This window comes from Periplaneta americana, chromosome 7 (assembly GCF_040183065.1).
Source record: "Periplaneta americana isolate PAMFEO1 chromosome 7, P.americana_PAMFEO1_priV1, whole genome shotgun sequence".
NCBI classification, from domain to species: Eukaryota; Metazoa; Arthropoda; class Insecta; order Blattodea; family Blattidae; genus Periplaneta; species Periplaneta americana.
In genome coordinates, this window is record NC_091123.1 from 5,856,173 (window position 1) to 5,868,086 (window position 11,914).

Sequence of the window (11,914 nt, forward strand, 5' to 3'; positions counted from 1 at the left end):
TTAATAAACGAATTTTTTTTTTTTGTTTTATCTTGCACTTGCTTTTAGTTTTGTGCAAGTCTCAACTCATTCTAGTATGTATTTACAATCAGTATTTGTTCACCTTCCTATTTCTTTATTTATTTATATATTTATTTATTTTCTTTTTTTTTTTTTTCATTCAATTCTATTTCATTTATTCTTTCCATTCTAATTTTTTTAGTCAAAAAAGATATAAACCTAATTGGTTTTGCAATTTTGTGTTATTATTCATCAGTTTTTATAGCTATTTCTTTATTTATTTGTAGGAACTTTTCATTTATAAATTTCATCCGTATATCTTTTGTATTTTGACATTCAAGAACAATGTGAATGTCCTCCTCTCTCCGTCCACATAATGGGCAGGTGCCTTGAGGTATATTGCCTCTATTACTTCTTAATTTCCAAATCCCCAGTCTGAACCAGGCTAGTCCAAATCTTTCTTTCATATTCATATTTTCTATATATGTACTCCTTCCCCATATTTTTTATATTCATTAAAAAATATTAGAGATCGCATTTCATTGTTACTACTAAGATCATTTTGCCTATTATATTTTTACATCTTGATTTAATTAGATTTAGGCTTGCTGACATATTTCTTGTAGCTAAGCTATTCCATAACCACCCTAGCCCAATATTAAAGATTCTATTTTTAATATTCACGATTGCTTTATTTGTCGTATTAGCAATTTGATTTAATAAATATTGTTTCATAAACTTATTTTGGTCACTTTGGATTCTTTTAATTAAGTATTTTGTGTTTCTAACTAGGATTGTACTCATGATACTGTCCATTCCCATTTCTATTCTAGCTGCATTATTTGAAGAATCTTTTCATATATGATAACTAAGGCATATATTATTTTATTTAAATTCTGTCTTCTTTCATCATGTACTATTTATTTCACAGAGGTTTTTATTAATTCTCTATTTTCAGGAGAAGGATTAAAAATAAAGTGATCCCATAAGGTATCAGTGATTATGTGTGGCCACAAGACAGGGTCAGAGCTGATTGCATTGGTTGTAGTACCGGTACTGTCTCTAATTTCCTCTAATACAGTAATTCAGGGGTTAAAAAGCCATGTTCATTTTTCCTAAATTCTGGCTTAGACTTGTACCAAAAAAAAAAATACCTTGGCTCTCCACAATTTAGTAGCTGTGGCGGATTGTTGTCTCTATATGCCAAAGTCTTCATTAGTCTGTGTTAAACAATCTTAATTTTTTTAAACTTGAGGTCTCTGTAGGTAAAGGAGTTACTACTAGTAACATATGAACAGATATACTTGCTCAATGATCAGCGTCGACCAGCCTCATGGTCTAGTGGTCAGAGCTTCTGGCTATAGTTCATGACGTCCCATGTTCGATTCCCGGTTAGAGCATAGGAATTTTTCCTTAAAGGGGATTATTCATCCATTTCATAAGCCAATGATCTCTTGAATGATTGAAATTCATACCTAACTTATGATTTATCTATTACGAAATCATCGTATACTCCACGACATCCATAACCAACGAGCATTCATTCAAATATCTCAACAAATCTGATTATACGTAACAGCAATCTTCAACATAAAACAACATTAGTTCATTAGCGAACGTTTTTCAATGAAACACATACATAACACACAAACATCAGCTACGCAAACTATCTTATATCCTACGACAATCCTCAGCTAATGATTACTCTTAAAATATCTGTTTTATCAATCATCATTATAAATTTTAAAATTTTAACATTATTGACAAATTTTAATCATAATTGTATATTTTATTTGTAACATGAGCTATATGTATAAAATATCCGTCCAATTCAATTTCAAAATCCAAAGATTATATCAATAATTATCCTGTATTATGTCATATTTTACATAAAGCTCATGAATCTCATGTATTGCATACATACATTGTTCCTTATTCTTTGTTATTTGCATAATTTACTAATATAGGTCCAGATTATATGTTTTTTGTTATATCTGAAGATGCCCCAAATGGCGAAAACATTCATATATTTATTAAATAGCAAATAAACATCTGCAAGTTGATATGTCTTAAGATTGAAAATTTATTATATACTTATTTAATAATTTAGATTAAGTTTATATTTAAGACCTCTCCTGGCACCACATTATCATAATCATCCTATCACATCATCGGGGTAATGTAACTCCGCCTTCCAGGCGCCCCAACCTCAGAAGTGGGTTACAACTAAGCCACGGCCAGGAGAGAAGATCAGAAATGTCGAAAAGACAACCTGGTGGCATTGGATAAAAAAAATGATCAGCGTTGTTTTTTCTATTGTTGAATTTCAATAGCTTTCCGTTTATTTCATTGGTTTCTAACTCAGATATTGTTTTGGGAATTCCATTCTTAAAACATCTAAAAACTACCGATAATGGTCCTATACTAACAGAAATTATACAAGATGCCAGGAACACAAGCACTAGATGCTTGGTTTAACATTCAATGCAATGAGAACTGACAATGTTGTTGACTTCGTGATTAATTACATAAATACGCCTACTGTTACAATGTGAATAAACTGTAGGCTACATGGCAGCTAACTTTTACAAGTTAACACAAACTCTTCAATAAATTTATGACTCGAAACTTAAAACAATAAAGTAAATTTTCATACGTTTTCTAAGATAATAATTCATTACGTAATTGCTTATTTCCTCAATCCTGATTTTCATTTGGCAGAGTTGTTGTCTTTTTCATTTCCATAATTATTTTTAAGAAAGTTTGTTCCTCAATTTTGAGGCCCTGAGCAGAGGCACCATTGGCTCCTGCCTAAATCAGGCTCTGACTATAATTGCTTCGGCTTGTCATTTTACTGTAAAGCATTAACTCGACAAGAAAGTAAATGACACCGACTGAGAAAGGACATCAATTACCAGTGTTACACATAACAATAGACAGGGCTGGGCAGTATTTGAAATACATTTGTATTTTGTAATTTGTAAAGATTTTCGAAAGTATTTTGTATTTAAATACATAAAATTGATGTATTTTGCATTTCAAACACTCAAAATACTTTTTTCTTCTTCTTGTTCTTCAAGTTTTGGATTTGGATTTGAAGAATGAACTTTTGTCTTATTTGCCTGCCCATTTCAGTTGTGCTAGCCATACACTTAGTTTTATTGCCACAACTGATTTCCTTAATGCCACAAAGAAATCTCCAACAGCATCAAGGATCCATCACCCAACACTTGCTAAGTGTTCAGCATTATGGAATGCGTCCAGGAGAGTCAAATACTCAGAAATTATATCAGATGTCTTGAAATATTCATTAAAGTTTCCTTGCCCAACTCGATGGAATTCTCATGACTCAATCTCTCAAATATTGCAATTCAAACATGATATAAACAGTATATGTGAAAAACTGGGATTGCCAACCTTCAAACATGTCGAGTTTCAGCACCTTGAAGAATATTGTGCAGTTCTGAAACCCATTGCTGTAGTCCTTGATTTAATGCAAAATGAGAAGACGTGGTATTATGGCCAACTTCTGTCCACATCAATTTCCCTCAAAAACAGATTACATATTCTGTTATATAGCAAGCTACGCCATCTATTTCAAGTAACTCCAATCCTAATAAGTTCACTTTCATCAAGATTTAAAGTGATGTTTGATCTGATCCTTGAAGAAAATTGAGCTATTTTGGCAGCTTGCTCCACCCATCATTGAAGATGAGATGGCTACCTGACATTTCCTCACTAAGTGATAAGAAGAGGACACAGAATATGTGTGTGAAATCAGCTGAGCAGTTGTCTGCTACATCTTTGGTCAGTTCAGACGATGAAAACAATTTTTATGTTTTCAACTCAAGTAAAACAGACTTTGAAAAGCAAAAAGAAAAGAACTTGTCTGCATTGGAGTATGAGCTCATACAATTCTTCAATGGCAAAGGGACAACCCTGTGCACTCTAGAGAATTACCCAACAGTGAAACAAGCTTTTATAACAAGTTTGTGTTCCTCGGCACCTGTAGAAAGACTGTTCTGTTTTGCAGGATTTATTCATTCACCAGCAAGGGGATCCTTATCTTATGAACATTTGAGGAACTGGTTGTTTTCAAAGAGAGCAGTAGTTATTCATATGTAGCATAATTTCATTGCTGACTGGGAAAAGGAAGAAGTTCAGTTACAGTGTTTACATAGAACTTCGAGGTAAAAAAATATTTTTAATGTTAATATAATATTTTAGATTTTCACTAATATTCTTATTTCTTTAGGCCTATATATTGTATCGAGTATTTGATATACAAAGGTATTTTGGTTAATTTTTTTAAAGTATTTTGTATTTGTATTTCAAATACAATTATTTGAAGTATTTTGTATTTGTATTTGAAATACTTGGATGTCAGTATTTTGCCCAGCCCTGACAATAGATAAAATAACGTGGACCTATTATTGTCAATAACTTAGCTATTGGCAACACGCAATTGCTGCATAAAATCACTGGACATCATCCTTCTTTTCATTACACAGAATTAAATGCTATAAACAAGCAAAGGTCTCGAAAAATAAAGCAAGAGACAATTTGCTAACAGATTAATTTATTTTTTCGTCCAGTATTTGGTTGATAAACGTAGCAATAAAACTGTTTCAGAATATTCTGTATAATAAGTTATAGGCCTAAGCGAGGGATGGCAATATAGGCTATAACTAATCGAAGGATATTAATATCAAAATTAGTAATATAATTTTTTTTTTGTTTTAGGATCAAATATGTTTACAATCACCATTCAAAATTATTTTTAAAGAAAGGATAAAATGATTCATATCTAATATGTTTAAACTAAGTTGTGTTAGTGCAGCTATACATCAACAAAGATATCATTTTACACTTCAAAGGATCGAACTTAAAATTTAGGATAGGAGTTTTGACACAAAGTAAAATAGAGATTATACAACAACACTAACATTCCGTATTGAGATAAATATTAATATATAGTCATCATAGGGAAAATACATTCCGTTGTATGTTTATTTATAAATTGAATGTAATAGGTACCGTACATAATTAAATTGATTTGCTTTAGGTTAGTTTTGTATGATGTTAAATTTTGAAATCTACCTTACTACTGCTTATAGTCATTCCCACTAATTGAAGTCCATTCATGAATATGTATCAGTGTGAAAATAAAACTACAATTCCGTTTACTTTCACGCACAGAACATTGACCCACCTACACCTAGAAACCAGTCTCGTCTCATGACGGGTAGAGGTTAGGCTTCAATTAAGTGACAAGCATAATAGATTCAGTTAATAAGAAACAGACCAGTAAAGATACTTTGGATTCTTATTCATAATTTTCTGCGACTATGCCTCATTTCTTGTTAAATTCACAATTAGAAGTAGTTTACATCCAGACGAAGATAACCCTCATATTCAGAACGTCACTTTTCTTCATAATATAAATATTGTCACGATTTTCTTACCTCATAGCACGACAATAAAGATACTGTAAGTCCTAATAATCGCACTTTCGCACTTTTACAACACTTTCTCAGTTATTAAATTAATTTAAATAAATTAAGTCGCTCTTAACTATTTCCCCGGATTGCGCTACGAGCCATATTACCAGGAATCGACACTCCAATGTCGTGTAGTTTTGGATAATTGCTATAGTGTCGCTAATGTCATTTGCGTATATTCTCTCCTGGTTTGGCGGTAAAATAAATGATTATGTCCTGACGTCAGCCTATTTATAAATATTATCTATATCTTCTGCATCATAGCAGATAAATTCTGAGGAATATTTTTATACTTATAAATAATAATAGCTATATCTTCTGAATCTTAGCAGACTAACTCTGAGGAATTTTTTCAATCAGAATTAGGCTTTATGCTATTCCATTCTGTCCTGGAACAAATTTATAAATAATAAATATTTCGGAATATGTATGATAAGACTTTGTGTTAAATTCTAACGTACCTTATTTACATGTTTCGACCTTTTATGGTCAGAACTGAGGATGACCCATTCTGAAGTGCTAGTGTTAAAAGTTGTGTAATCAAGATGTATAATAAATATTTATTTTGCATCACATCAAACTCTAAGGAGAAATGTTTCTTTTGTATAGTAGCAGTCTGCTCTAAGAAACGTTTTGCAAATGCTGCCACCTTCCTGTTTCTAATTTTCACCTATCTGGAGTATCTTCCTCATGAAGATCCGTAGCAGTCACGGCATGATGCCCTCAAACCAATCTCTTTGGTCTGTCCCATAAGCCCTCTGCCATTTGGAATCCACTGGAACATTGTGTTAGGCCATCATTGTTGTTCCATGCTTATTAGTTGTTCAAGTTTTAATATTATTTATTTTCCTTCCTAAAGAAGCTTTGTTAAGAATGATTATTGCCTTCACACAACTGTTGCTTTCAGTTAGGCTTGAATTTCAGAATTAAAAGCCAATACAGTAACCTTCTGACGAACAGAGAATTTGATATTTGGTGTCGTCATCCACAGAAAGGGAAAGGCGTAGTTTTATTTAAACAATATCCTAGTGCCAACAAATGGATTTGTAAACACGAAGGACTCTCCAACAGCGAATGGCGCGATGGCATTAAAATGGTTGGAAATGTTGCTGCAGTACGTGCTGTGCCGGGAAGATCTCAGGACAACCGTTGTAGGCATTGCCACAACGAGGTTGAAACTCTTGCACACGTCCTGGGATCCTGTCAGCATGGCGAAGGTCTGCGAAACGCTAGACACCACCAAGTACGATCAATTATAGCCACTGCCCTTAAAGATGCCGATTACAACACCTTTGAAGAAGTACATGGTCTCTCCATCACTGGCAGTACACGGCGCATAGATATAACAGCTTTCAAGAAATCTACAAGATCTGGATTCATAATTGATCCCACTGTGCGTTTCGAAACTGAGGAACAGCCAGCAGAAGTGGACAAGGGAAAAAAAGAATATCTACAATCCTACCATTCCCTATTACCTCCAACAGTACCAGCTAGAAGAGCTTGAAGTAATCGGACTTCTGGTTGGAGCAAGAGGTACCGCTACTCTCTTCATGAAAGATGTGTTTAAGAGGCTTGGAATACGTACATCTATTATTCCGATTGTAACTTTAGCTGCATTGAAAGGATCAATTGCTCTCCTGAAGCATCACCTATATTCGAAATGAAACCAAGTTCATTAGCATTCTTTACTTTTTTATGTAACACTTGCCTCTCTAAAACTACGTATATTTCCACCAATCACAAAATGTATTTGCAGCTATGTACTTGTAGGAGTTTCATTGTCAAAACAAAATTAATGGTTCACTGAACTTGTAAACATTTATATGGTGAAGTACTCTTTGTCCCTTGTGGCAGCTCACGAATGGTGAGATTTCTAAAAAAAAAAAAATTAGACCGGTACAAATTAATTATTTTACATTGAATAAATTCAGAGTTGTACTGCAATTAATTCTGCATTTTTGCTGTAGATGACATCCAAATGCAAACACTTTTACATTGCTTGCCCTGCTCCACAGTTTGCTCTTGTCATCTGGTGTTAAATTTTAGAACTCGAACATACATGAGTGAAATTCAATCTAACCATAATCGAAAAAAAAAATTCTATCCAACAATGTTTCATCCTAGAGATCTAGGATGCAAGACATAACAAAAAAGCGCGCGCGCACGGACACCCACCCATGCTTGGAAGAGCAGAATTCACAGAATAACAACTCGTGTAGTAAAATGAATAAGGATTTAATAAATTGACAGCATACAAATATGTCATCTGCTACAATACTGATGAAACCATTGTTAAGATATACACAGTGTAGAATTTCCATAAAATGCTTGGACATTTATATAAAAATTTAACAATATGGTAACATATTTGCCAATTCTCTATTCATCACATTCTACATTTATATGCCAACAGTCAGTTGGCAATCGTCTTTATGCAACTGTTCATAGAATTATCATCATCAGAAGAGAATAAATGTCATCACATACAGCACAACACACGTCTTTCTCTTTTACCTCAATAGAACAAAATAATGTTTCTAATACCCTTAGTATATGGCAGGAGGGTCTAAAGAAGAAAAAAAAAAGTACTTCTGGATAGAACTAAAAACTATTATTCCACTAACATATTCCTTTATTGCAGATCCTCAACTAATGAATCTCATATTTCAGTAATATGTATATCATCCCTTTTTTAATTGTCTTTTGCAGAACTTTCATCAGTATGTCTTGATTCAGAGGCATTGAAATCACATACCAGTGTCTATTAGCATACTGTGGGTCTATATACATTTTTCGTCCACTTATATATTTATTTACAGGTTATAGAAAAGCATGGAATCACTGTTACCAATTTTTTTAAAGTTTTTTTTTTTCTTTTTAAGTCAGAAGAGCATGGGTAAAGCTCATTGGCAGCATTAGCTGTACACTTTAATTGGTCAAAGCAGTTAGTAAAAGTGAATATTCAGTTTGCTGTTGTATTTCATTTTCACAGTATTAAGTTGAGCCTACATTAAAGCATTAGTGTGGAAAAATTATTTATGTGGAACATTATTTATGGTTGCTAAGTGAAAGCCAGATGTTCTCTTGTTTTACAAATTGTCAAAGCCTGCTCATTTCTAAACATGTCCCACTGATTAAGTTATTTCTTCATTGTTTTTATACATAGGTTTCTTATGGCAGTGTTAAATTCCTCTGTCCTATATCCAGTAAAATACACAATATTAAAAAATGGTTACAATGTCTGCACTGCATTTCAATTACACAAATATTTAAAGATGAAACTACTGAGTTTCAAAACAGTTGAGAAAATACATAGGCTGAAGGGAATGTGCAATGTAGCGTGAATAAATAAATTGAGCATTGAGAATATGGCACAGAATGTCTTACTGAATTTTATATACTATAATGATTTAGTATTTAGAATGTTAATAATTTATTCTGCAGGACGGTAATGGTTTCACATGTATAAGTAAATGGATGGCGAAAAACACAACCTTTCCTTTATTAATTTTTGGCAACCATTCTCTAGTAAACAAAACAGAATTTTGTAAAAAGTAACAGTAATATAAGTATAAAAACTACATGTTTATATTGGTAAACAAACCAACACTAAATGGTATTTTTATGTAAGTGAAAGATGGGAGTAGAAAAAGCTAAAATCATTAAAAAAACACTAAAAAAATAGTTTATATAATCTGTATTTACTACCAGATAAAATGAATAATCTCATAACTATTTTATTATTTAAAATGAACTCCTAATAAAAAAGTGAAATGCCGAATTTAGGCTACATTCTGAATTATTATAGTTTTATAAAATAAACAATTATTATACTGTAATAGTAATATTCGTTTCATGTTGAAATTTTCTAATAATATTAAACTTCTGTATTGAAAACCTATAATATCTCTTTTGTTTTACTAAAGTTCATGTAATAATTTCTACATAAATAAATTCTCTACAATACCAGAATTGTATTTTATAACAATTTATTTTAAATAATAGACACTGGTACCATATGACTGACAACTTTTTAAATAATAAAATAATACCAAGTCTGGAATGTTAATCTGACATTCTCATAATTTGCCTATTTTCAATAATAGGTAAAGTAAGTCAAAAAATGGTAGAGATATGTTGCTTCAGCAATACAATTTTTCACAGAAATTCGCAGCATACAGGCATCATATCTGCCTAATTAAAGTCCCAATGTCGATGCCAGGTTTAATCTATTTCATTCCTTAAAACTAAATAATCGAACTACATAATGTTCCTTTACAGTTTCTTTTTATATACATGCATACTCTTTCTCGAATTAGAGAAAACATTTGACTCTCAAAGATTATGTTGATACTATATTTTAAACCTAAGTCAATAAACGTATTTACAATACATGTTTGAAATTAGAATGAAATTTACGGTTCAAGACTGTTTCTTAGGGAAAGGAAGTGGGTGAGTTTCCTATTCTCTGTGACTGTGCTTCGTAGAAATGACTTAAGCACATAATGGCGTTTATTGGAGTATTCACTCTCTTTTTTCAAGATTTTTACCACTTTAAGGTTTTAACAAATTCTCGAAAAGTAGGTAGGCTTCACTGTCAATGAAGACAAACAGTATTGGTGTATTTGTTGATGACATATCATTTAAAGAAATATTAAGTAGCTTAGTTTTTAGTAATTCATACATAACTTATATAATTGAAGCACACCATATACGAATGTGCAATAGAATGAAATCGCACTTTTTAGAAAGAAACTAAGTCAAAATGTTCTATTTTTCAGGAGAGCAAAAGAACTTACTTTCATGAATAAATACCAGTGTACCGGTGCCGTAAATATAAACATCAACTCGATGTTAGAGATACAGGGAAAGGTTTGTTTAAGTTCCTTCCTTTGTTTATCTTTGAGTCTTGCAAGTATTAATCATTTCATCAGAAGAAATAAAAATGACAAATTTTGACTTAGTTCCTTTCTAAAAAGTGCCATTCAATTGAATTGAACATTTTCCACTGACACTTTGAAGCAATTAGGGAAATTAAACACAATGGAGTACTCTTTTGCAATTTTCCTGAACATATCTGAACGATGAAAAAAGATTGGAGATTTTCGAAAGAAAGATTCTGCGAAGGATCTATGGTCCAACATTTGAGGAAGATCTCTGGAGGAGAAGATGCAACTATGAATTATATAGACTTCTAGGAGAGCCAAATATAATCAATACAGTTAAAACTAGCAGATTGAGGTGGGCAGGACATGTAATATGCATGGAACAAGTGAACCTTGCAAAAAAATTGTAATAAATCCAGGAGATCAGAGAAGGCAAGGATCGACCACACTTGCGGTGGATTGATGGAGCAGAAGAGGATGCCAGAAAGTTGGTGTGCAAGAATTGGAAGGCTGCTACACAAGATAGAGATGGATGGCGACAATTACTAAGGGAGGCCCAGGCCCACCAAGGGCTGTAGCACCGATGATGATGATGATGATGATGATGATGATGATGATGATGATGATGAACATATCTGATGTTGGAACTTGGATATGCAGAGGATGCAATATTTTCCATGAAATCTCCACAATTTCCTTTACAATTAAGCCAAATGTAGGAGCCTCAAAGCAAAATTCAAAGGAGAGGTGTTTAAAAGAAGCCTCAGTATTAGCCCATGGAAACATAAGCAGACTGCATATTCAAATATTTAACTTAAATTAGATTCTGGTAGTAGGCTATGGCTCTTATATTCAATTATTATATTCCGTGAATTTTCGTTGAAATAATGATTAGGCCTACAAAAACATGACTTTAACTCTCTAAACAGATTCAAAACTGGAAGTAGAATTTAATTGAGGAGTATGATCCCAAAATTTGCCACTTTTATGATTTATGTATGTGTATTTTTTTATTTTATTGGGTTATTTTACGACGCTGTATCAACATCTAAGGTTATTTAGTGTCTGAATGAGATGAAGGTGATAATGCCGGTGAAATGAGTCTGGGGTCCAGCACCGAAAGTTACTCAGCATTTGCTCGTATTGGGTTGAGGGAAAACCCCGGAAAAAACCTCAACCAGGTAACTTAGCCCGACCGGGATTCGAACCCGGGCCACCTGGTTTCGCGGTTTATGTGTATATATATATATATATATATATATATATATATATATATATGTATATATGATTTTTTTTTTTTTTTTTTTTGTAAACCACTATAAGCTTTCCTTCTTCCAAAACAACACTAATCCTTGTCTAAAAGTTTGTGTTAATTTTTGGAGCACATTCATATTTTCTGCCCACAACAATAAAACAATGTCAACGAGAAAATTAACAGATGATGCAATACATCACTGTATGCATTCACCCATGGTAGAGTGGTTAGCCTCTCTGCCTTCTACTGTGGTGGCCTGTAGAGTGGTTAGC

At 32.6% G+C, this 11,914-nt stretch overlaps 2 protein-coding genes across 16 annotated transcripts in view; both read right to left on the bottom strand.

Annotated features, from left to right (window-relative positions):
* The window catches only part of rdgB (retinal degeneration B), a 426,224-nt gene extending 420,602 nt beyond the window's left edge, over window positions 1-5,622 (bottom strand). For 10 of the 11 annotated variants that reach the window (XR_011332907.1, XR_011332905.1, XR_011332904.1 and 7 more), the window contains exon 1: window positions 5,466-5,622. The gene's annotated coding sequence lies outside the window, so the exon portion shown is untranslated. The remainder of the gene's footprint in view (window positions 1-5,465) is intronic. The other variant, XM_069830176.1, reaches the window with a different exon arrangement.
* A 2,098-nt stretch (window positions 5,623-7,720) lies between these two features.
* LOC138702842 (lipopolysaccharide-induced tumor necrosis factor-alpha factor homolog) overlaps window positions 7,721-11,914 on the bottom strand; it is a 65,382-nt gene continuing 61,188 nt past the window's right edge. For all 5 annotated transcript variants that reach the window (XM_069830184.1, XM_069830186.1, XM_069830183.1 and 2 more), the window contains exon 6: window positions 7,721-11,874. The gene's annotated coding sequence lies outside the window, so the exon portion shown is untranslated. The remainder of the gene's footprint in view (window positions 11,875-11,914) is intronic.